General features: G+C 41.1%; 1 protein-coding gene across 1 annotated transcript in view; it reads right to left on the reverse strand.

Annotated features, from left to right (window-relative positions):
* KLHL6 (kelch like family member 6) overlaps positions 1-21,858 on the reverse strand; it is a 104,661-nt gene extending 82,803 nt beyond the window's left edge. Inside the window, exon 1 of the mRNA XM_072807562.1 lies at positions 21,704-21,858. The gene's annotated coding sequence lies outside the window, so the exon portion shown is untranslated. The remainder of the gene's footprint in view (positions 1-21,703) is intronic.
* Positions 21,859-24,799: the final 2,941 nt, after the last annotated feature.

The raw sequence follows: 24,799 nt of genomic DNA on the forward strand, positions 1-24,799 counted from the left end.
AAATGGGCAAAAGACATGAAGAGAAATCTCACAGAGGATGACATAGACATGGCCAACATGCACATGAGAAAATGCTCTGCATCACTTGCCATCAGGGAAATACAAATCAAAACCACAATGAGATACCACCTCACACCAGTGAGAATGAGGAAAATTAACAAGGCAGGAAACAACAAATGTTGGAGAGGATGCTGAGAAAGGGAACCCTCTTACACTGTTGGTGGGAATGTGAACTGGTGCAGCCACTCTGGAAAACTGTGTGGAGGTTCCTCAAAGAGTTAAAAATAGACCTGCCCTATGACCCAGCAATTGCACTGTTGGGGATTTACCCCAAAGATTCAGATGCAATGAAACGCCGGGACACCTGCACCCGATGTTTATAGCAGCAATGTCCAAAATAGCCAAACTGTGGAAGGAGCCTCGGTGTCCATCGAAAGATGAATGGATAAAGAAGATGTGGTGTATGTATACAATGGAATAATACTCAGCCATTTGCTGAGACAATACCCACCATTTGCTTCAACATGGATGGAACTGGAGGGATATTATGCTGAGTGAAGTAAGTCAATCGGAGAAGGACAAACAGTGTATGTTCTCATTCATTTGGGGAATATAAATAATAGTGAAAGCGAATATAAGGGAAGGGAGAAGAAATGTGTGGGAAATATCAGAAAGGGAGACAGAACATAAAGACTCCTAACTCTGGGAAACGAGCTAGGGGTGGTGGAAGGGGAGGAGGGCGTGGGGTGGGGGTGAGTGGGTGACGGGCACTGAGGGGGACACTTGACGGGATGAGCACTGGGTGTTATTCTGTATGTTGGTAAATTGAACACCGATAAAAAATTAATTTATTAAAAAAAAACTAAAAAAATAAAAATTAAAAAAAAATGAACTGAGGTCTGATTCTCTGAGCCTCAATTTCCTTATTTGCCAAATATCTATCCAATAGAGCTGTTATGAGCATTAGATGAAATAATACTGTAATGTGCATAACACATATATGGCCTGGCACTTACTAAGAGCTTCAAAAAAAAGTTGGCCAAGGGGATCCCTGGGTGGCGCAGTGGTTTAGCGCCTGCCTTTGGCCCAGGGCGCAATCCTGGAGACCCGGGATTGAATCCCACGTCGGGCTCCCGGTGCATGGAGCCTGCTTCTCCCTCTGCCTATGTCTCTGCCTCTCTCTCTCTCTGTGTGACTATCACAAATAAAAATTTAAAAAAAAAAATTTGGCCAAGTGGTACCTGGAAGGTGGGGCCCTCGGTTAAGCATCCATCTCTTGGTTTTGGCTCAGGTCATGAGCTCAGGGTTCATGTCAGGCTCTATACTCAGGGCGGAGCCCACTTGGGATTCTCTCACTCTATCCCTCTGCCTCTCTCATCTGTGCTGCCTCTCTCTCTTTTTCTAATAGATAAATACAATAAATACATAAATAATAATACAAATACATAAATATAATCCTAAAAAGGATAATAATAAATAAATAAATAAATAAAAATTTTAAAATAAAAAAATTTAAAATTGGCCAAGCCTGGGGCTTTTACTACCATACCAGGCTATCCTATTCCATGTACTTGTCAAAACTTCACAGTATTTGGAGGACAGAACTGTAAAGAATAGAGATAGGGTTGGGAATAAAATTCCTTTAAAAATGTTTTTATTATATTTGCTATCAAATTGTTCTGAGGGCATTCAACCATTTTTGGACTCCCACAAACTACAGACAAATGTTTATTGAGCACCAGCCACAGGGTAATTCCTAGAGATACAACACTGAGACACAGCCCCACCTTGAAGTGTCTCATCAACTACAATGACAGCACACAATCAGGCCTATGATCAATGACATCCAGCATAGAAACCTATAACAGTGAAACCTGATGTAGACTTGAGGAAGTCAGAAAAAGCTTTCATGGAGAAAGTCACATTTAAGTTGAAATCTGAAGATTGGTTAAGCATTTCAAACATAAGCGAAAACACAAGAAAAACCCATAGAGGCAAAAGGGTGTAAGGAATATTCAGAAGGACACTAACTCTGGCATGGAAATCAGGGTGGGCAAAAGACAAAGCTGGAAAGACCCCCAGGACCTTATTCCTGGAGGGCTATGTGAGCCAGAGGACCCTGGACATTAACTGGAGGCAGTGTAGGACCACGGTAGGGTTTTAACAAGTGAGGGAGTATTACATGTAAACTTTATGAAGATCAGCTTGGACGCCATGTGGAAAATGGCTTGGAGTGAGGTAAGGAGGGAGGGGGAGAAATCAGAAAGCTGCTATCTGCCAGCAAGCCAGGTGAGAAATGATGGAGATCTGAGAGCAGTGTTCCTAAGGATGCAGGAAAATGGATTCAAGTAGCATTTAAAAGGTAGAGCCATCTTTTATTAGAACTACCAACATGGGCCACATTCGCCCATGAAGAAGGCAAAATCATGAAGAAGGCAGCCTGGGTCATCATTGAGAAGTACTACTCATGCCTGGGCAATGACTTCCACACCAAAATGTGTGTGCATGAGAAGATTGTCATTATTCCCACCAAGAAGCTCTGCAACAAGATAACAGGCTATGTCTCACATCTGATGAAGCAAATTCAGTCAGGCTCGGTGAGAGGTAGCTCCATCAAGCTGCAGGAGGAGGAGAGAGAAAGCAGAGATAATTGTGCTCCTAAGGTCTCTTCCCTGGATCAGGAGATCACCAAAGTAGATCCTGACACTAAGGAAATGCTGAAATTCTTGGCCTCTGGCAGTCTGTCGAACCTGCATGTCACTCAGCCTAAAGTTGAGATGAATTTCAAACACCACATGGAGCCTTTGAATCTTTCTGTTGTGCTATAAAATCTTCAATAAACCTTGGACAACAAAAAATAAATAAAAATTAAAAAAATAAAAGATAGAGCCAACAGGCTCTTAGTAGGTGACTAGAAGTAAGGAGTGAAGAGCAAGAGAAAAAAGAGAGAAAGGAAAATGCCCAGATTTCTACTTTGGGCAACTGGATGCCTGGTGATATCCTTTACCAAGACAGAGAGTGCAAAGGCAGAGCAGGTTTAAGGCAGAAGCTGATGGGCTTAGGTTTAGGTTTAGGATTGAGTTTAAAGTATACAAGGGTCATCCAGTTGGAGATGATCTGTGTGTAACGGCAAACCATCACAACTTCTTTTTCCATTTCAACTGTTGACCACAGTACTGCCTCCCCAAGCAGTAAAGCTGTCTGAACCAACCGATAAGTGTCTTGAGTACCACCTGCTGTCTAGATTATTATTAGTCTCGTTTTAATAACCAATGAATTAAAATTTTTCCCCCACCAAAATGCATCCTAAGTGAGAACAGGATGTGGATGCAACCAACAGATAATTATATACATACTATGAAATCTGTTTAAAATGAGACCATTCTTATTCAATTGATAGAAACTTTCAAACCCAAGTCAAATTTTTGCTCTTTATTTATCACCTACAAGGATAGAGGGTCCATTTTTTGTAATGTCATCCTGTCCTACTGTTCTTCACAAAACTCAGCTCTAAGGAATGGAACACAAGTTATTTGCATTTTTATTCCTGAAAAGAAAATCCTAAACTTTGCAACATCAAATAAGATTTCTTAATCTGAGAATGTAGCCAGTTTAGAATCAGAAAACGTTATATAGCTAAAACATTTAAACAGCGGTTATTTTTCATTCAGAAATCCATATATACAAGGTTCTTTTCAACAAATTTTGGCCTGTGTTGGAAGATACTAAGTGTAATTCTGATCTCCTCCACAAGGGTTATGTCGCAGCTGCAGGGGAGGAAATGGTGAAGTTTCTTCAGGTATAAGCTTCTCTCAGGTGGGAGCTGCTTTCCATGGAAGGAGGGGTAGCCAAGTCTAGGACAAAACCTCAAGCAGGACAACACCGTTGAAGACTGAGAAAACAGAAAAGCCACAGCCCACCTAATCCAAAGGAATCATATATATTGAGAGGGATTCAAAAAGGCCACTTCCTCCAGGAAGCCTTCCTTTATCCTACTCAAGCTGGTTTAGATGTGTCCCAAATGTGCTCACATAGAACCTTGGCCATTTCTGCCGTGGCACTTGTTACCGTTATTAGAAATATTTGTTCCAGGGACCATTTCTGTACTACACATGCTGGTGGAGGACAGAAACTATGTCTCATATATCTCTATCTCCCTAGGCACAGTAGATATTCAGTAAAATCTGATAAATAAAATAGTGAATGCCCTACATACATTTCTCAGGCAGCTATATCATCAATAAAAACACCTGAATGTTTAGAGTTAAATACAAATAAGCATGTAATTTTATAAAATCTTATTGACTCTTAGTTCTTCTACTAACACAAAACCCAGCTCCCTGAAAACATATTTTAAAGAAGGACTTGTTTTAGATGTGTCCCCAAATAAATATGGTTTTGCCTTCGATCAGCCACTACATGAAATCTGTCTTTTCTCCTTTGCTCTGGTCCACATCCGCGGGCACCATTCATACATCCTTTAATTCAAATATATTTATCCAGTGCATACTCAACAGCAAGCACTGTGCTAAAAGCAGGATATGCAGCATTAAACATGACAGAACCAGGCCCATGTCCTCATAGAGCTTATAGTCTGTTGTCCACTACTCACCTCGAAAACTCGAAAGAGTCTGAGAATGCCACATGGGCATAATACATTTTTATCTTTAAGCTCTTGAAAATATAATACATTGATAAGGCTAGCCCAAGTTAATTCAGAAGCATCTGGAGGCTTGCTGTCTAGAGTTTAACAAGTGTGTTAAAATATTTTAATTTTCCCAAGGCAAGTGAGAACTGATCAGTCCAAAAGGATCCATTCTGAGGCACATCTGCATTCAACATGGGCACCTGGAGGCATATCCCACGCTGACTGCCATCTCAGAATAGCCAAAGGGAAACAATGGTGTCCTGCAGCATCATTTGCTAAGGTCTCTCAATTGCCTGCTTATAAGGCAACCTTGTGTGAATTAGGGAAAGGCGCCCCCTCTAGGCAGGTGCATTAGAAAAAGGCATCCCTTCCTCCCCAGCAGATGTAGCCTCACTCAGGGATGCACAGTTGGGTAAGAGGAACTCAGCCAGGATTTTTTTCTTTCTTTTTTTTTTTTTCCAGCCAGGATTTCAATCCCAAAGTGAAATTTCCAGACTAAAGCCCTGCTACCAACTCCCTGGTCTATGCACTGGGTGCAAAATGCATTAGTGCATTTATATTCCATGTGTTTTAAATTATCCTTATAACTAAGGAATAGTTTTTCTGTGAAATTTCTGAACTATATGGAAATCCTTTTGTAAAACCCAGCAGCAGCCACAGGAACTTGAAATAGGATTCAAGTTTAATAGTCATTAAACTTTTTCCAAGAATGCAACTTATTTCTGCCAAATAACTGCAACGCTTCAAAACCTGTGACTTCACTGAGCTCTGAGCAATTCAGAAATGGAAAATGAGCACAGTCTCCAGCCATGTGGTTTGGGACTAAAGCCTTGCACCTCCCTGGACAAATATCAAGGTCAGTGTTCCCACAACTTGCCAAAGTCATATCACTGAAGAAGTGCAGTATAGTTTTTGAGTCTTTCAGAGTTTATACTCTCAATAAGTCATTTTTCTCAAGCAGCAAGTCAAGAAATCCTCTCATCCTAGCCATATATTATATTAAAATAACCCACTCCCTGTACCCTTTAAGTTCAGCTGCTTCCAAATAAACTTTAAAATAACAGTTCAAAGCACAGACATAAGGAAAACACACAAACTTAGTCATTTTTTCTATCACATCATTCAATAAACCTCACTTGAAACGTGGCCCTAATGGCAGCTGGGGTAGCCATGCCCCTTTGAGATCTAGATAGGACAGGTTCAAATCCCAATCCTGGGTCCTATGGAATGTCCACACTCTCCTGAGATTTCTGCGAATGGAGGAGGACAGGGCTCACAGCTCCTTCAGCTCTGATTCCCAGCGTCCCTGGCCATCCATGCTGCGCCCCCCTCCCCTGGGCTTGTTCACTTAGGACCAGTACTTTCACCTGGGACCCCAAGATGTAAACACAAGGCTGCTGGAGGGAGACACTACAGAGTTGCCGTATATCAGCTGACACTCATATAGACAACCTGTTCTCAAAGGTCTCTTGGACACTCAGCACTGGGCACATCTTAATACCCCATACCTAGCCTAGGACAACCTGGCCTTGCTCATGCCTCTCCCCTCTGCAACTCTCCCCCTTTTCTGTCACCACCACATCGTAGGTCCGGATTTTCCACACAATTTGAGGTGAGCCATTTAGCCCCTGCTTCCCAAGTTATCCTAGACCCACTTCCAGTCAACCCTTCAAGTTGTTCAACTGAACAAACAGGCCATTTACTCTCTCAACAGAGGCCTTAACTTACAGGTTTTGTTTTGTTTTTTTCAACAATATTCACCATCCTTGAAGACTGCTGTGATTTCAAAGAGCCATTTCTCTTTGCTTTTGCTTTTCTAATGAATGATGCAATGGAAATCAGGTACTTGAACCTCTTTCTTCAGCTTGAATAAACAATGGAAACCTTTTGTTCCTCCCTTTTATTGCAGGTGTTTGGTCTATGGTCAATGCATTCAAATTTTCCAAGCTTAGAATAAGGTTCCCAAATCAGAATAGGGCAGGTGGTTTAGTCCTACTGGTTTATTGAGCTAGCTACTTAAGACTTAAAAGACAGAGTTTTCATGAAAAATCTTGGTCAGGCCATGGTCCAAAATCTGACAGGCCTATTTGGTTGACAAGCTCTGTGTTAGGCAGCCTTTCTAAGCAACACTGCCATACAGTGGCTCACACCCCGCCTGGATGTTCGACGGGTTACTCAAGGCAAAGGACAGGCCTTGTTTACTTTTGTGGCTACTTTGTCTAACAGTCATTTTACTTTTTCCTTTGATCCTTCTCTGTCATTCCTACTCACATATCAAAAGCAGAAAGGGAACAGATTGTAATTTTCTACATTCTTTGAAAAAATGAAAAGGAACACTCTCTTACCCTGTGTAAGTGTATAGTCATACACATGTATATATCTGTATATATGTACATATATATCCATCTATGTACATGTTTGTGTATATACATTTTCATAGACTCCTACAGCTCATCATCTTAATACCAAACCCTAACAGCATATTAGAATTACCTCAAAAGCTTTTTTAAAAAGACTTGTGCTTTGGCCCATCCCAGACTAATTATATCATTGGAAGTAGGGCCTGGACCTGTAGTTTCTGTGAGTCCTTTTTAAACTACCAAGAAGATTCTGAGGTAGAGCCAGGATTGAGAACTCCGTAGAGGTCTTCTAAGCCCTAGCTATTCAACTCTGAATGGCAGAGCAGCATCACTCAGACCTACTGAGTCAGCATCTGTATTTCAATAAGATCCCAAAACTCTACCTGCATGCCACCATTTGAGAAGCACTGCTCTGGTTGTTCTCTCTCTTTGATGCATGAGGCCCCAAGACACTAAATGACTTCAGGGGTCGGTCTGTAAAGTGGAGACTCAAATGAGACCTCTACTACTAGACCCTTTATTTTCATTATATTAATATTTTTCAGATTTAACTAATAGTTAAGTATTCCTCAAAATATGTGTAATACAGTCTTTCTCAAGTTTATCACAGCTCTCTCTGACTTGCCTCTATTTTTTTAAGTATCAAGTTTAAAAAAAATTTAAGCCTTTAGAGGCTTCCTTTTCTACTAGTGGAGGACAAAATGATGAGATGACATAACAAAAAATATTTCAGAAAGACATGGTGGAGCAGTTGCAGAGAAAAAATGGAAGACATTTAACCAAATACTTGCACCTAAGCTGTGAATTATCAGGTTGCAGAAGCCAACTGATGTTAATAGGAGAACAGACATTGCCTATAAGCTAGCAAGGCTATATCCTGTGACAAACCAGAACTCAGCATTAGGGGGACACCAAAGCCTTCATCTTACATCTGAGAAAGAACACCTAAAAGAGGGGAGGTTTTAGGCTTGTGAATTTCATAGGTGCCTTTCCTGTGAGAACAGTCCACATTATGGACAAAGGAAGTTGACAAAATTTTACAAATCCATATAAGACAAAGTTTTACCATCAGGATGGCCAACCATATGAGGAATCTCATCAATACCACCACACTTCTATAGCCCTAGGAACTTGCAGGATTTCCCTTCTACCAGGTTCCAGGCTCTGCATTCCATTTGCATCGTGAACAGCTACTTTAAGCCCTCATACCCATCCCCAGAATCATACAGACCCTGCAGGGAAAGGATACTCCTTCACAAACTTGAACCAGTTCTCATGCTTTCTTCCATTCTGATTATGCTACTTGTTTGGAAGATGATTCTGATTGTCCAACCTGGCCACATGGGCTCAAGCTGCTTCAAGCAAACAGCTCTCCCCCATCTGATCTGCCTATGACACTTGTGTCCTGGCCCCTCTCCTATAGTAGAACTATCTCCAGTCTTGAGAATGGCATCAGGCCATCAGAAATCCACAGTCTCAGGCCCAGGAGCAGCTGCTCCTCCCTGGTACCCTTGTCCTACTCCCTTAAAACTCCTAGCAGTACCGCACCCCAAGACTGCTGACAGAGTCCCGAGAAAAGGCCTCACCCCTGTAGACTGAGCACTGTCCCAGGACCACTTCCTACCCTAATGTTTTTGCTGGGGCATTTTCTGGCATATTAATATAGCTGCTTAGCTTCTCCATGTAGTTTGTGCTTTCATGACTGTGACTCTCAAGAGACAGAATGAGTAGTATTTTGGTTCCTTGCCTGATGAAAGTGATCCATATCCAAGGACACATTCTTTATGTGATCTGCACTGCTTTTCCAACTATCTCTGGCAATGGTGGACTCAATAGCAGAAAATGCCACTGCTAATAGCACGGATAACAGAAGAGAGACTCCGCAACTCAAAGAGGTCAGGCTAAACACCCCTCTACAGAGACATGGGGAAATTTTCTTCCAGCTTCTTGGATGCCTGTTCTCATGAAGCCAGCTGGAAGCAAGGCCGGGTATGGGGCAGCACCAGGGAAGGAGGCAGCAGCTGTTACAGGGTAATTAAAGTCAGGCAAAATGCAGAGGTGGCCAGAAAGCTGATGTGAGGTCAGGCAGGACATGGATCAGCTCAGGCCTGTAGCTGCTGTTAGAAGCCGACAGACAGGAATGGTTCGTTTAAGCACTGTCCGAAGACAAGAGAACTCTAACTGAAAGGAGCTGAGAAGTCTTCCTTCATGCAAACACCATGAGATCCATTCTCTCACTCCCAAGTGGCTTCTTTTAATGGGGGCTCCTTAGGAAGATTGAAGAATCCCTGTTTCTTGTTAGATGATTTGACTGACAGGAAACTATTTCCTTACTTTGTGCCACCCTGGATGGATGGATGGATGGATGGATGGATGGATGGATGGACAGATGGATGAATGGAAAGAGAGACTTAGGAACAGATGTATTCTGTAGATAGAACCAGTTACAAAGATTTCATTTAAGGCCTGGATTTACTACCCTCCCCAAATATCTCTGAGGACTGCACTGACATTTGAGTTTCAGAAATGCCCCCCAATAAGGCTGAGTATGATCCTCAAGGAGTGGTATCAACAGCAACAGTAATAATAATAATGATCATTTTTGTCAGAGAGCTGCTGCTATGTACCAAGCATTGTGTCATGTATTACTCAGGACTCTTGCCTGTTCTGTACAAGATACTTTGAGAAGAGTGTTCTTTCAGAGAATGGATGTGATAGCTCTTCTGTAACACATTTCAAGAAGTGTTTAAAAACACTTATAATAGGGACACCTGGGTGGTCCAGCAGTTGAGCATCTGCCTTTGGCTCAGGGCATGATCCCGGAGTCCCAGGATTGAGTTCCACGTCAGGCTCCATGCAGGGAGCTTCCCCTCTGACTGTAGCTCTGCCTCTCTCTTTCTGTGTCTCTCATGAATAAATAAAATCTAAAAAAAAATACCCACTAGTAGTAATAACAATGGTTATAAAAGTGGTACTCACATGGGACAAATAAAACAATGCTATTTAAATGGAAAAAAAATACTCTTCCTGTCACAAGTAACAAAACCCAACTCAAACTGACACAGGTATGAAAAAGGAAACTGTTATAGATACACAGAGATCACTTTGACCCCATCACCAGAACATTCTTACTTAGGCTGTCCCAGGGCAGGGAATGAACCAGGAAACATTCTCTTAACATCTGATTTACTATTTTTCTCAGACTGGCTCTTTTGGCTTTTTCATCCTTATGACAAAACATGACTGCTACCCCCACATACATTTATGTACAATTGTCTCAACTGGCAAACGATTACCCAGTGCTCGAGGGGATATGTAAGATGTCATTGGTAAAGGGCTAGAAAACACAGGCCTTGAAGAAACTAAATGACATGTGGAGTAATTAACAGAGTCTCATGGCCTTTTGATTAGAAAACAAGTGGTTTCCCATTTGTCTACTGAGAAATTGAACGAGCCTAGATTGTCATACCTCTATTTAGATTTCATCTCTTAAATTATGATTCAACCTGCCACTTTATAACCCTGCTACTTCCTGATCCTCCTATCCCTTGGAATTAGATTGCCTTTTGTTTCCAGCATGGATTACAGGTGCCTCCATGTCTTAATATGCACTTATGATATGTTGGATGTCAATCTTGACTCAAATTCACTTGAAATCAACTTCTTGCTTTACAACATTCAGCTTCTCTAAAAGGCTCAGATCCTCCAAGGTATAGAGACGGGAGGAGAAAGATAAGACAGGCTTTGCATTTTATTATGCCTATGAAGTATTTTAGCACATTGAGATATAAGCAAAAGATCTCCCACCATAATGATATCATCATTTGTCAGGCCCTTTCCATGTATCAGACCTTTAATCTTGAACAACTTAGCAAAAATTATTCCTTAAATGGAGAAATTAAGATTCAGAAAGTTTAAATGATTTGCCCAAAATCATCAAGCCAGTAAGTGACAGAGAGAATTCAAATCAGATGTCTGACCACATGCTCATGTGTTTTCCATCATACCATATTGATAAATATTTAGCCATCTGTTATTTGCGATTTGAATTTGGATATGGAGGAGGAGATGAAAGTTATGAACACAGGGGCAGCCCCGGTGGCCCAACGGTTTAGTGCCACCTTCAGCCTGGGGTGTGATCCTGGAGACCTGGGATCGAGTCCTGCGTCGGGCTCCCTGCATGGAGCCTGCTTCTCCCTCTGCCTGTGTCTCTGCCTCTGTGTGTGTCTCATGAATAAATAAATAAAATCTTAAAGAAAAAAGAAAGTTATGAACATAGGATGGTATCCCAGAATTTCTCATCACTTCTATGACTCATAGCACCTTATCCAAGTCACCTTGGACCCTCTATTAGTTGGGTGTACACTAAATAAGTTTTCTGCTGTAGAAGCTCTTGAAGGCTCCAGTTGAGGTAAGTACTCTGTTCCTGAGGAGGCAAGTCTTTACCTGGGCTCTCTGTACTGAAGGATTTGTTACTCAGTCTGGCCATTACAGACTGGAATGCTTAAAGTGTTGCCCTTTTTTGCCATTCTAATAGGATTTTGTTGAGGAGAAGCTGCCCAAGCCTTAAGTAAGTTTCCTTCTCTATCATCTTCTGGCTCCAGAAAAGAGAAAACTAATTACTGGTAACATCTATCTTCTCCAGACCATGAGGATACTATATCCCTCTTCCCAGGTAAAACAGTGGAGTGGGGGAACAGCCCAGTCAGCTGGACAAAACCCCACCTGGAAGCAACATCTTCTCTTCTGAACAAACTTTAGGGCCCCTGTAATTTCACTCTGGGCTCTTCTAACTCAGGTCCACCTGATTCCTTCAGAGGACACCTACTCATTGATGGATGTTTCCCTTTTCATTCATTTATTCACTGAATATTTATTGAGCACCTACTACCTGCCATGCACTGTTCTAGGTGCCAAAAATACTGGTGTGAACAAAATGGAAAGGTATTGGTTTTCATGAAATTTCCACTTTGGTAAAAGAAATAGGAAATAAAATAAGTAGGGATGCCTGGGTGGCTCAGCAGTTGAGCATCTGCCTTTGACTCAGGGCATAATCCTGGAGTCCTGAGATTGAGTCCCACATCAGGCTCCCTGAATGGAGCCTGCTTCTCCCTCTGCCGGTGTCTCTGCCTCTCTCTGTGTGTCTCTCCAGAATACATAAATAAAATCTTTATAAAAAAAGATAAGAAGTAAAAAGACAAAATAATTTATATTTGTGATAAATGCCATGGATACAAGAAATAAGGTGATTAGACAGAGGTTAATAGAAGACTTAGAAGGAGCTACTTTAGAGAGGGTGCTCAGGAAAAGACTTCCCCAAGAGGTGATATTGGAGCAGAGACATGAAAGTTGAGAGGGATCCAGCCTTATTAGAATCAGTAAAATAACATTCTAGGCAGAAGGAAAGGAAGTACAAAGTCTCTGAGGTAAGCAAAAGACTGGGCCATTCAAGGAAGAGAGTGACTGCACCTCAGTGAACAAAGAGGAGTTGGTCAATATGGTTTTTTTTTTAAAGATGTTATTTATTTACTCATGACACACACACACACACACACACACACACACATACACACAGAGGCAGAGACACAGGCAGAGGGAGAAGCAGGCTCCATGCAGGGAGCCTGATGCAGGACTCAATCCCGGGACTCCAGGATCATGCCCTGGGCCAAAGGCAGGCACTAAACCACTGAGCCACCCAGGAATCCTGGAGGTTGGGGGGTCAATATGAACTTAAAAAAGGAAGACAAAGACTAGATCATAATGGCTTCTGTAGGCCAAAATTCAGAGTTTGAATTTTATTTTTATGAACTAGGAAAAAAATAGAACATTCAAGCAGAGCAGTGATATGCTTGGATTTAAATGTCTAAAATTCACTCTGGTGATGTAGAAAACAGAATAAACAGGGATAGGGTGGAAGAAGAGAGACCAGGAAGGAGGGCTTGGAGTAGTCCAGGAGAAGCTGATGGTAACTGGGAGGAGGGGATGACAGTAGAGATGGAAAGAAGAGGATGGACTAGGGATATACTCTTCAGGTAGAACTGATAAGGGTCGGTTGATAGGGGATAAAGGGGAAAATCCCAAGTGACCTTAAGATTTAGGAGTTAAGCAATGGGTTGATAGCTGATGCTCTTTATTATTATGGGAGGGAACTGGAGAAAAACAAATGGTGGAGATGAGACAGGGAAATCTGGGGCATGTTAAGATGCCTATTAGACTAGCAATAAGTGGAGTTGCCAGTACATTGGATTCATGATTCTGGGACTCAGAGAAAATGTTTTTGGGCTAAAAGTACACATTTGGTACACATTTGCAAGTCAGCATAAAGTAGGTCAAAGCCATAAAATGGAAAAGGACAACATATCAAGAAAATATAGACAAAGATGAGGAGAGGACCTGAGACAGGTCTTGGGCACAACCTCATTTAAAGGTTGGACAGAAGAAGAAAAAGTCTATCTTAATGACACATTGAACAAGGGCAATGCATTTGGTATGATCAGAAAACCGTTTTATTCTTTCTCCACTACCTGTTCAACTCATCCCCTCAGTGGAACTCATTATTCCCTGCTCCTTAAATAAAATTAAAGGCAATTTTGTGACTTTTCTAGACATTCTTCAATAATAAAAATCCATCAAGTTACCTTTGGTCAGACACACACATACATATACATACAAACACAGTTTCATTTCAGTAAGTATTACAAGAAGTCCAAAGTAATAACTTCCAAACTGATGAAGAGTTAAAGCTTCTCCGCCACCCCACAGTTTGAGGGTGCTCCAACCTGGCTGCCTCTGGTGGGAAAAGGGTAGAAGGGGCTCTTTGTTTCTCTTGCCTAAAACCTTCAGTCTCCTTTCTCTGCTTCTGCTTTCTCAGGATTGAAACAAAACGGTGAGGGAGAAAAGGTATGTGGCAGGAAAGATCTTAACTGACATATGAACTAAAGTTACTTAGGTTTGGCAGGTATTTAGAGCTTATTCTCAATCTCATGGGACTTTTTTTTTTTTTTAGATTTTATTTATTTATTCATGAAAGACAGAGAGAGAGAGAGAGAGAGAGAGTGTGTGTGTCAGAGACACAGGCAGAGGGAGAAACAGGTTCCAAACAGAGAACCTGATGTGGGACTCAATCCTGGGACTCCAGGATCACACCCTGGGCTGAAGGCAGGCGCTAAACCACTGGGCCACCCAGGGATCCCCTCGTGGGACTATTTTATGGCTTTTTCAGAGCTCCATCATCTTGGGAAATCTGGTAATGGTAGTTCCCTCGTTGTAACTAAATACATCTCCTAGGGCTAGTCACTTAAAATTATCCCCTCACCACCCCAGAATCTAATAGTATAGCTCCAGGGTTTGTTTGCTTGTTTTTCACCATGTGGCAATCTTGGGCGGGAAAACTCCCATGTGTGTACTATATGATTTCTATGGGAAGCTCTGAAGCTCATTTGACTAAGACTCTGGGAGAGCAGCCATCCCTAAGACAGCATCATCTCTTTACCATGCCATCAGAAGAGCTAGCTAGCCACAGTCAGACTCCAGTCCTCTGTGTCCTCACTCTCCAAATACTCCTCAATAAAGCCGCTTTCACTAAACTGGCAGAGAAGAGCAAGCATCCCCACTGCTTCCCCACTGTGGGGGAAAACGTATATTGCAGATCTCTAAAGTAACTTTCTCTCCAATTTCCTATGCACTTTGGTCTCTTCAATCTCTTTTATAAGATAGATTTTTAAAATCAGCTAATGGACATGAAACCCACTCTTTGCCACCTCCTTTGCAAGTCCTGGCTAATTGTCTCATTCCTTATTTTGAAATACTGGAATCATCTGATTGTGTTGAGAAGATAAAGCTGAAGACAAAATAGAATGAGTCTTGTTTTACAATCCTGTGTACACAGAAGACCAAGAAAAAACAACTAGAGAGAATAGAAAAACCAAGAGAATGTGATGTAGGAGAAACTAAAGTGTACACAAGTAGTGAAACGTTGCTAAAAGGTGGAATAAGATGACGACAAAGAAATGCTCACTGGAATTTGGTGCCTTGTGCAGTTCCATCCCAGTGTAGTGCTGGGGACAAAAGTTAAACTCATATGTTAAATACTTCACCAGAATTTGTTTTCCCTTTCTTCCTTCAAACAGCATCCTATGGCCAGCTCCAGTGTAAATCCTGACTGGTCAAAGCCAACTATTATAATCTACTTTCCTCTAGTGATATGTTTAGGAATGGCCATGTGATCTAATTCTAACAAAAACGTGAGGGGAAATTTGTTGGAGGATTTCTGTAGAGGTCTCTTTTTCCTTAAAAAGAAACATAAAGAAAAGACAGCTTCTCTTTTTCCACTGGCTACTGTCATTTCTGCATTTGACACCTAGTTCTGTAGAAACCATCTTGATACCAGCCTGAGGATAAAGCCAATGCCAAAGAGAACAGACTCAAGAGAATTGCCACAAAACAGAGCTAGAACTCATGCATGAAGCCTGCTCTGTAGGGTTCTTGTTATTTCAACTTATAAATCCCCAACTGATTCAGAGTTTTCTGTATTTTTAAAAAGACTTTATTTATTCATTTATTTATTTATTTGAGAGAGAGAGAAGGAGAGAAAGAGGGAGAATGCATAGCAGGAGGAGCAGAGGGAGAATGACAACCAGAGCCCCATGTGGGGACCAATCCCACAATCCTCAAGATCACCATCTGAGCCGAAACCAAGAGCTGGATGGCCAACCAACTGAGCCACCCAGGTGCCCCCAGAGTTTTCTGTTATTTAATGCGAAAAGCATCCTAAAGATAAATAATAGTCTTGGGATCCCTGGGTGGCGTAGCGGTTTGGCGCCTGCCTTTGGCCCAGGGCGCGATCCTGGAGACCCGGGATCGAATCCCACGTCGGGCTCCCGGTGCATGGAGCCTGCTTCTCCCTCTGCCTATGTCTCCGCCTCTTTCTCTCTCTCTGTATGACTATCATAAATAAATAAAAATTTAAAAAAAAGATAAATAATAGTCTTAAGGGAGATGAAGAATTAAAAGTAGAGTGTAGGTAACTCTTTTGAGATGTTTTTCTGGGAAGGAAGGCAAAGAGATGGTCTGACAGCTGAAGGGGGTTGAAGGATCTAGTGAAGACTTTTTTAAAGATGAGAGATACTATGTTCAGTTTGTAAATAGAATGAAGATGATCCTGTGGAAAGGGGAGAGGGCAGAGCTGCAGGTACAAGCATCTTGTTGCCACCTCACTTAATGTGCACAGCCATTCTTGGAGTCTTCATCACTGATCTTGCTGTTACCCCAACAAGGAAGAGCCACCAATTCTCACATTATTGTTTGCACTGTCTGACTACAACTACTTGCATTCTCCCTCCCTGGAGTCTGTTGGCAGCATCCCTCTAGCTATCCCTGAACTGTTTCTTTTTCTGGAGAAAAGTAAATGGCTGATCCCTGCAGGGCTGCGCTCTTTAGGACAAACTCTGGACTCAAGTGAGGCTAGCAAGAGCCCAGCTTTTTACCCTCTTGAGGTTCTTCCCAAGGAAGAGCCAATTCTCCAAATTTTTACATCCAGTCACAAAGAAACTTAAGACGTCAGGCTACCCAAGAGCCTAGACTGCAGTTATTTGTCAATCCCCAAAGATGAGCCTACCCCTAAGCCCCGTTTCACCCAGGACTACAGGCAGATCAACTTAATGAAGCCTGTTGTTACTTAATCCCCCACCCTCAACATTCCTACTTTCTAATTATAATTGCACAGAAGAACATGCACCCATGCCTGTTGGAGAATATAGCCCCTCTCCTCAAATGAGGGAAGTCTAGTCCCCAAGTCAGCATTCTCTCCCTTTCCTAGCCACCTGAGTCATATGCAAATTAACTCAGGGTATAGGGCCTTTCCCCAGCAGAAAAGACACATTCAGTCCCACCTGGGGCTTCCACTACATCAGACATCTATTTACTGATCAACTAAATGGTGATCCAAAAGAGCATTGCTATAAAGCATTTCCAGTAAAAATATATATAAAAACAATGCAAAGGACCAAGTCAAGAACAATGTTGATTTGCCTTTCTATTGCTTCCTGTCCAGAGTAATGATTTGTTCCTCATTTTACTTCCCCTACTCAGTTAGTAGTGAAACAAGATACGTAGCTTAAAACATTTAATACCCATGCTACAAGGTACAATTAGCTATAGTCATATAGATAGAAACACCTGGTAAAACCAGACAACTGGGTTTCATTTCCTTATGAAATTTCAACAATTCGTTAACCAAAACATTATAATTGACCAAGATATTTTAAATATCTAAAACTAGGTCCCTCTGCTGATTACATTCAAATTGATTTACTAGTTCTTGTTTTATCATATTTTCTTGCTAATGTAATTTTGGCTAAAACACAGACTGCATTTAAGCAAAAAGAAACAAACCAGTCAAACTTTTAAAAATCTCCATACTTATCCGTAATCATTACAAATAAAACTTTCCACTCACAACAATAGTGTAAATAGTTTAAGTTTCCACTTAAACTAAGTCACATTTGAAATTCTTAATGATTCTATGTTAAAGCATTTTGATACTTATTTATGCATTTTCCAGGCTTATTAAAGTCTGCACCTGTACAGACTTTAAGAATTCTTTAATAATTAGCTGCTTCATATCCTTTCTCAGAATAAGGCAGTTACTAACTATTTTGTAGTGATCTTTCTCTTGTTGATGAGTCCTTGCAATGATCATCAATGATATATGGTTATAAGAGACTTCTTTTGGGATTCTCCTCTGCGAACTGCCCTTTCCTATGGGGGTAATTCTCACAGGTATGTTCCTATTGATTTCACTCTCCTGGTCACATTTGATTGGTCCAAGGATAGACACTTGGCCAAGCTGGGCTGATCAGATTGTCTTTTATGGAAATTTGGAATTGGATAATAGCCATTCTAGTCAGGCTATATGGCTATATGGATACTTAAGAGGAAGGATGAGAGGCTGATCAGACAAAAAAAAAGCAAAGGAAAGAAAAGAATAAAGCACCCTCTCGGTGAGAAAATAAATAAAAGACCATGGGGCTTCAAAGAGAAAGGTAAAGAGGAAGAGACAGTTTGGTTTCTGGTGGCTTTCCGGAATCCAGTCTGGTACCTCATGAGGCTCTCTCTAGACCTTAAGTTCTGTGAAACATGTAGTCTTGTGTCTCTTTTTAGCTTATGTAAGTTTGAGTGAGGTTCAGCACCTCTGAATTAAGTCTTCTCTAAAATAACCAAGAGGCCCCCCAGGGCCTACTAAATTATGAAGAACAACTGGCAACAACAATAACACTAAATTTCCACAATTTATGCTTTCTGAATTCTTGGGTCTGTTCTTTCTTTGATGTGTTAAGCACCTATGTAGGCTGAATATAATGCTTTCAAAAGTTTCTGACCACAACATACATAGTGAAGTCATCAAAATGGTGAAGTAAGAGTTTTCCATCATCTTATTCCTAAAGAACACTGGCTAACAATCACTCATGGACAAGAGTGTCTTTGTGGAAGCCCAGGAACCCAATGGAAAAGTTCCAGCACACTGATGGAGCAAAAACATTATCTGATGTGGGACACATCGAAGACAGTAAAAGGAAACAGTTTCTAGAACTTTACCCATGTCACCCCTCCCCGAGAGAGCACATCTCAGTGCCAAGAGTGACTTACTCAGACCATGATTTTTCCCACAGAGAAAAGTGAGAGTGGGTAAGTGCCAAGCATCCCTAGTTGTCCATGATGGTGCCAAGGGGACTTCTTTCTCACCTATTCAGAAAACTGAGGAGTACTGCATGATGGGGGCGGGGGTGGGGTGAGCCAGAGAGTGGCTAGTAGACTAGCAGACAGCATTCTTTTTTTTTTTTTTTTTATGTATTTATGATAGTCACATCAGAGAGAGAGAGAGAGAGAGAGAGGCAGAGACATAGGCAGAGGGAGAAGCAGGCTCCATGCACCGGGAGCCCGATGTGGGATTCGATCCCGGGTCTCCAGGATCACGCCCTGGGCCAAAGGCAGGTGCCAAACCGCTGCGCCACCCAGGGATCCCGCAGACAGCATTCTTAAAGAGCATCAAAGGACAGAGATTTTATTAACTGTGTCATGTATTCAATTAAGAAGCCCATGTATGAGCCCCTGGGGATGCCTGACCTGAGGATCCCCCAACTGGCCCATAGGGACCCACAAGCTCTACATGCCTCACCCATATACCCACATCCCATGGCCAGCTCCCTGTGTGTGTCCTGAAGGGCAATGAGAGTGAGCCTTTGCAGAGAACCAGTGAGCACACCCAGAAAGCTGGCCAAGCCCTGCAGGATTAGGTGAAAGTAAACAAATTTAAGCATTCAGCACCACCCTAGGGAAAGCAAAGAGTCAGCACCCAGCCTGGCTTTGCATACAATGTTAAGAACCCCACCCACTCCCCAGAGGGAACAAGAAAAGTGAAGCAGGAATACCCATAGTAAAGATCTGAGAAAGCCTCAGAATCCTTAAGGGGGTTGACAAAGGTATGTCTCTCCCAAAGCCAGTCAGTAAAGGCTTTAGGTGACTGTTTCTTCAAATGTGGAGGCAGTAATTTAAGACTTTAGGAAACATTTTAAAAAATCAAGGTAACATAATACTAGCGAAGAAACACAATAATTTTCTAGTAACTGACCCCAAAGAAATGGAGAACTATGAGTTGTCCAATAAAGAATTCAAAATAGTTGTTTTAAAGAAGTTCAGTGAATTATAAGAAAACACAGAAAGACAATTCAACAAAATCAGGAAAATAATACATGAGAAATGAGAAGTTTAACAGAGATAGAAGTCACAGAAAAGAAACAGAAATTCTAGAGGTGAAGAATACAATGAATGAAATGAAAAACACAATAGAAGGCATTAACAGCATGCTGGATCAAACAAAATGAATATGTGAAGTAGAAGATACATCATTTGAAATTATATAGAGGAAGGGCACCTGGCTGGGTCAATGAGAAGAGCATGTGACTCTTGATCTCAGGGTTGTGAATTAAGCCCCATGTTGGGTGTAGAAGATTACTTAAAATAAATAAAAATTAAAAAAAAGAAAGAAAGAAATTATCCAGAGGAGAACAAAGGAAAAAAGAATGAAAAATAATGAAGAAAGCCTAGGGGAACTATGGAACAGCACTAAGGAAAACATTCTGTGCATTGTTGGAGTCCCAGAAAAAAGAAAAGGGGGCAAAAGGGGAAGACAGTTCACTTAACTAAATAAAGACTGAGAATTTATTGGATATTAGGAGAGATGGAGATACAAGTTCATGAAGATCATAGGTTCCCAAAATATTTCAACTCAAAAATATTTTATTCAAGACATATTATAATAAAACATTCTAAATTCAAAGACAAAGTGAAAATTTTAGAAGCATCAGGAGACAAAACAAACAAACAAACAAACACTTCACATAAAAGGGAACTCCCATAAGGCTATCAGTGGATTTCTCAGAAGAAACTGTGAGGGCAAGGAGAAAGTGGGATGATATATTCAAAGTGCTAGAAGAAAAAAACTGCCAACCAAAAATACTTTACCTATCAAAGCTGTCCTTTAGAAATGAAGGAGAGAGGGGCACCTGGGTGGCTTAGTCAGTTAAGCATCCCCCTTTGGCTCAGGTCATGATTCCTGAGTCCCTGAATGGTAATTATGTAAGATGATAGATGTGTTAACTAACCTTATTGTGGTAATCATTCCAAAATACTTATGTGTATCAAATCATTCCATTATACACCTTACACAATATTATTTGCCAATTATATCTCAATATAGGTGGAAAACATGTTTCTGACCACAAAAACACAGTAAGAAATATAATGCGTATCATGATTCTCTTCATATATAGGTATACACAAATATGGTATTGAAATGAGTACTTGTCATAGTCCCTGACCTAAGGTGGTTGTTCAATAAGGATCTGCTGAAATAGTTACCTAAAAAAAAGAATGCAGGTCCAAAAACAAACAAACATGACCATGAATTCTTATATTGACTTCAGAAAAGAAACAGACAGGTACCTGGCTGGCTCAGTCAGCAGAGCATGTGACTCTTGATCTCAGCATTATAAGTTCAAGCCCCATGCTGAGTACATAGTTTACTTAAAATAAAAACAAATAATCTTAAAAAGAATTAGAAAACAAGCAATTATTAAACTGATTTCTTAAAAATTTTTTCAAAAAGAAATGGAGGGGCACCTGGGTGGCTCAGCTGGTTAAGCATCTGCCTTTAGCTCAGGTCATGATCCAAGGTCCTGGATCAAGTCCCGAGTCAGACTCTCTGCTGAGAAGCCTGCTTCTCCTTCTCCTTATGCTGCTCCCCCTGCATGTACTCTCTCTCTCTCTCTGTCTCCCTCTCTGCGTCAAATAAATAAATAAAATCTTAAAAGAAAAGAAAAGAAAAAAGAAAAGGAGAGGGGTGCCTAGGTGGCTCAGTTGGTTAAGTGTCTGTTTTGGCTCAAGAAGTAATGCCAGGGTCCCTGGATCAAGACCCCTGGGCTCCCTGCTCAGCAGGGAGCCTGTTCTCCCTCTCCCTGACCCTCCCCCTGCTCATGTTCTCTCCTCTATGTGCTCTCTCTCTCTCAAATGAATACATAAAATCTTTAAAAAAAAAAAAAAGAAATGGAGAAAATAAAAATAAAAGTAGTAAAGAAAAAATTTAAGGTAAATAAAAAAATAGAATGTGAAACTATAGAAATAAAAACTATAGGGGCACCTGGGTGGCTCAGTCGGTTAAGCATCTGCCTTCAGCTCAGGTCATGATCTCGGGGTCCTGGGATCCAGGTCCTGGGATCTCGGGATCAGGCTTCCTGCTCAGTGGAGAGTCTGCTTCTTGCTCTCCCTCTGCCTGCCACACTGCCTACCTGTGCTCTCTCTGTTAAAAAAAAATAATTAAAATATTCAAAAAAAAAACCCCAAAACTATAGAAATCATCAATATTTGGTTTTATGAAATATTTAGCAAAATTCAAAGTTAGATGAATTTTATAAGAAAAATCACAAATGAAAGGAAAACACTTTTTTTTTTAATTTAGGAAAAACTGGTGTGCCTAGGTGGTTCAGTCAGTTAAGCAGTCAACTCTTGATTTCAGCTCAGGTAATAATCTCAGAGTTGTGAGATCCAACTCCATAAGAGGCTCCATACTGAGCGTGGAGCTGCTTAAATTCCCTCTCCTTCTCCAAAATTAATAAATAGATATGTACATAGATACATACATTTAAGAAGAACTATTATTTATATCCTATTAAATGGAAAGACAAATAGGAAATGTATAAGTAGTTACAGAAATAATAGTTTCTAATAAGAACTTTACTCTCAATCTTACCTTTGTTCTTCTTTTTTTAAAAAAAGACTTTACTTCTTTTTATTTGAGAGGGAGAGTACATGTGCATGCACAAGTGAGGAGGTGGGCTAGGGAAGAGAGAGGGAGAAGCACACTCCCCACTGAGCAGGGAGCTCTGGCTATTTATTCATGAGAGACACACACAGAGAGAGAGAGAGAGGCAGAGACACAGGCAGAGGGAGAAGCAGGCTCCTTGTAGGAAGCCTGACATGGGACTTGATCCCGGGTCTCCAGGATCACCACCTGAGCCAAAGGCAGACACTCAACTACTGAGCCACCCAGGTACCTCCTGATAATGTTTTTTATTGGATGCCTGACACTATAAATTTTATCCCTCTGGTGCTAGATTGTGTTAAATTTTCTCAATTAATTTTGGATTGTGTTCTGGTGTAGTCATGTCACTTAGAATCAGTTTGATCTTTTCAAAGCCTCCTTCAACACCAGAGCAGCCTTTAATTTAGTCTAGGGCTAATTTAGCCTTACTACTTACAAAGAAATACCTTTCTGAGATGTCTACCCAATGCCTTGGAAATTATGAGATCCTTCCACTCTGGCTGCTGGAGCACAAACTATTCCCAGTTCCATGTGAGCTCCAGGAATTGTTTAATGTACAGTTTGTGGTAATCCTTTCATGGCCTCAGTAGTTTCCTCTTCAACCAACCAAAGACTTAAGGGGATCTCTCTGTAAATATCCAGAGCTCTCTCTCTTTGTGCAGTTCCCTCCTCTCTTTACTTAGCCCCATAAATTCTAACTGCATTAACCTCTGCCAACTCCAATTTATATTTAGAGCCTGGAGCATTAGTTGCTTTTTCCTGCACTGAGTCCATCCAGGCAGTATACTGGGTCAATTGTAAAACTCACCTTATATGTTTTCCTTCTCTCAGGGATCACAGATTTGTTCTACCTGCCTTCCACATTCCAATAACTGTTATATATTTTGTCCAGTGTTCTAGCTGTTTAAGGCTGGAGGGTAAATCCACTCCCTATTAAACTCTATCATATCTGGAAGCAAAGTCAGCTCATTTTTTAAAAAAGATTTTATTTATTTAGGGACACCTGGGTGGCTGTGGTTGAGCATCTGCCTTCAGCCCAGGGCGTGATCCTGGAGACCCGGGATCAAGTTCCACATCAGGCTCCCTGCATGGAGCCTGCTTCTCCCTCTGCCTGTGTCTCTGCCTTTCTCTCTCTCTCACTCTCTCTCTCTTTCTCTCTCTCTCTGCGTCTCTCATGAATAAATAAATAAAACCTTTTTAAAAAAAAAAGATTGTATTTACTTACTTGAAAGAAAGAGGGAAGGCAGCCCAGGTGGCTCAGTGGTTTAGCGCCGCCTTCAGCCCAGGGCGTGATCCTGGAGACCCTGGATCAAGTCCCATATCAGGCTTCCTGCATGGAGGCTGTTTCTCGCTCTGCCTCTGTCTCTGCCTCTCTCTCTCTCTCTCTGTGTGTGTGTGTCTCTCTCATGAATAAATAAAATTTTTTTAAAAAAAAGAGAGAGAGAGAATGCACAAGAAAGCGCAAGTGAGGGGGTGGCGAAGGGAAGAAGGAGAGGGACCAGCAGGCTCCCTGACATGGAGCTCCATCCCAGGACCCTGAGATCATAACCTGAGTGGAAGGCAGATGATTAACTGACAGAGCCACCCAGGTGCCCCAAAGTCATCTCATTTCAATCAAAAACAGAAATCAGACAAGAATCACTCCTTTTATTTAATTTATGCCAATTACTAGCACAAAAGAAGAAAAAATATCAAGGTAACACTATTATGTGTTTAGCAAATTTAAACAAACTACTTATATTGTGCCAAGACTATTCCTGGTCTTGCAAGTCTTAATGTGGTTCTTTGAGAGCTGGTTCTTTGTGAACATAAAATGTTCCTGCCCTCAACAAACAGGACAGCTTGGTAAATCTATGTAAAGAAACCAGTGAGACAATGACCCACATTTCTCTGCCCATTTCAATCAATGCTTAGTTATGAAATTACAATGATGCTTCCTCTTGCATTTCATTACCACTAAAGACCCTTTATATCATATTTTTCTCATTTTAAAATTTATATTATTACTGACGCTCACTATAGAAAAAATTAGTACAGATAAACAAAAATAGGATGAACATTCACCCAATGGTTGGTTGCATACAGATTACAAGAGATATCAATTTATATCATATTCCAAAAAACTAAAACTCTATGGTGAATTTTAATAAAATAAAACTAGCAAGAATATGAGGGCACCTGGGTGGCTCAGTCGGTTAAGCATCTGCCTTTGGCTCAGGTCATGATCCAAGAATTCTGGAATGATCTTGCATTGGGCTCCTGCTCAGTGAGGAGTCTGCTTCTCCTTTTCCCTCTGCCCCCACCCCCCACCTGCTTATGCATGCATGCTCTCTCTCTCAGATAAATAAATCTTTTTTTAAAAACCTAGCAAGACTATGAATGACCATTTAAATAGCTGTATCATAATTAGGAAAT

This window comes from Canis lupus, chromosome 31 (genome assembly GCF_048164855.1).
Source record: "Canis lupus baileyi chromosome 31, mCanLup2.hap1, whole genome shotgun sequence".
NCBI lineage: Eukaryota > Metazoa > Chordata > Mammalia > Carnivora > Canidae > Canis > Canis lupus.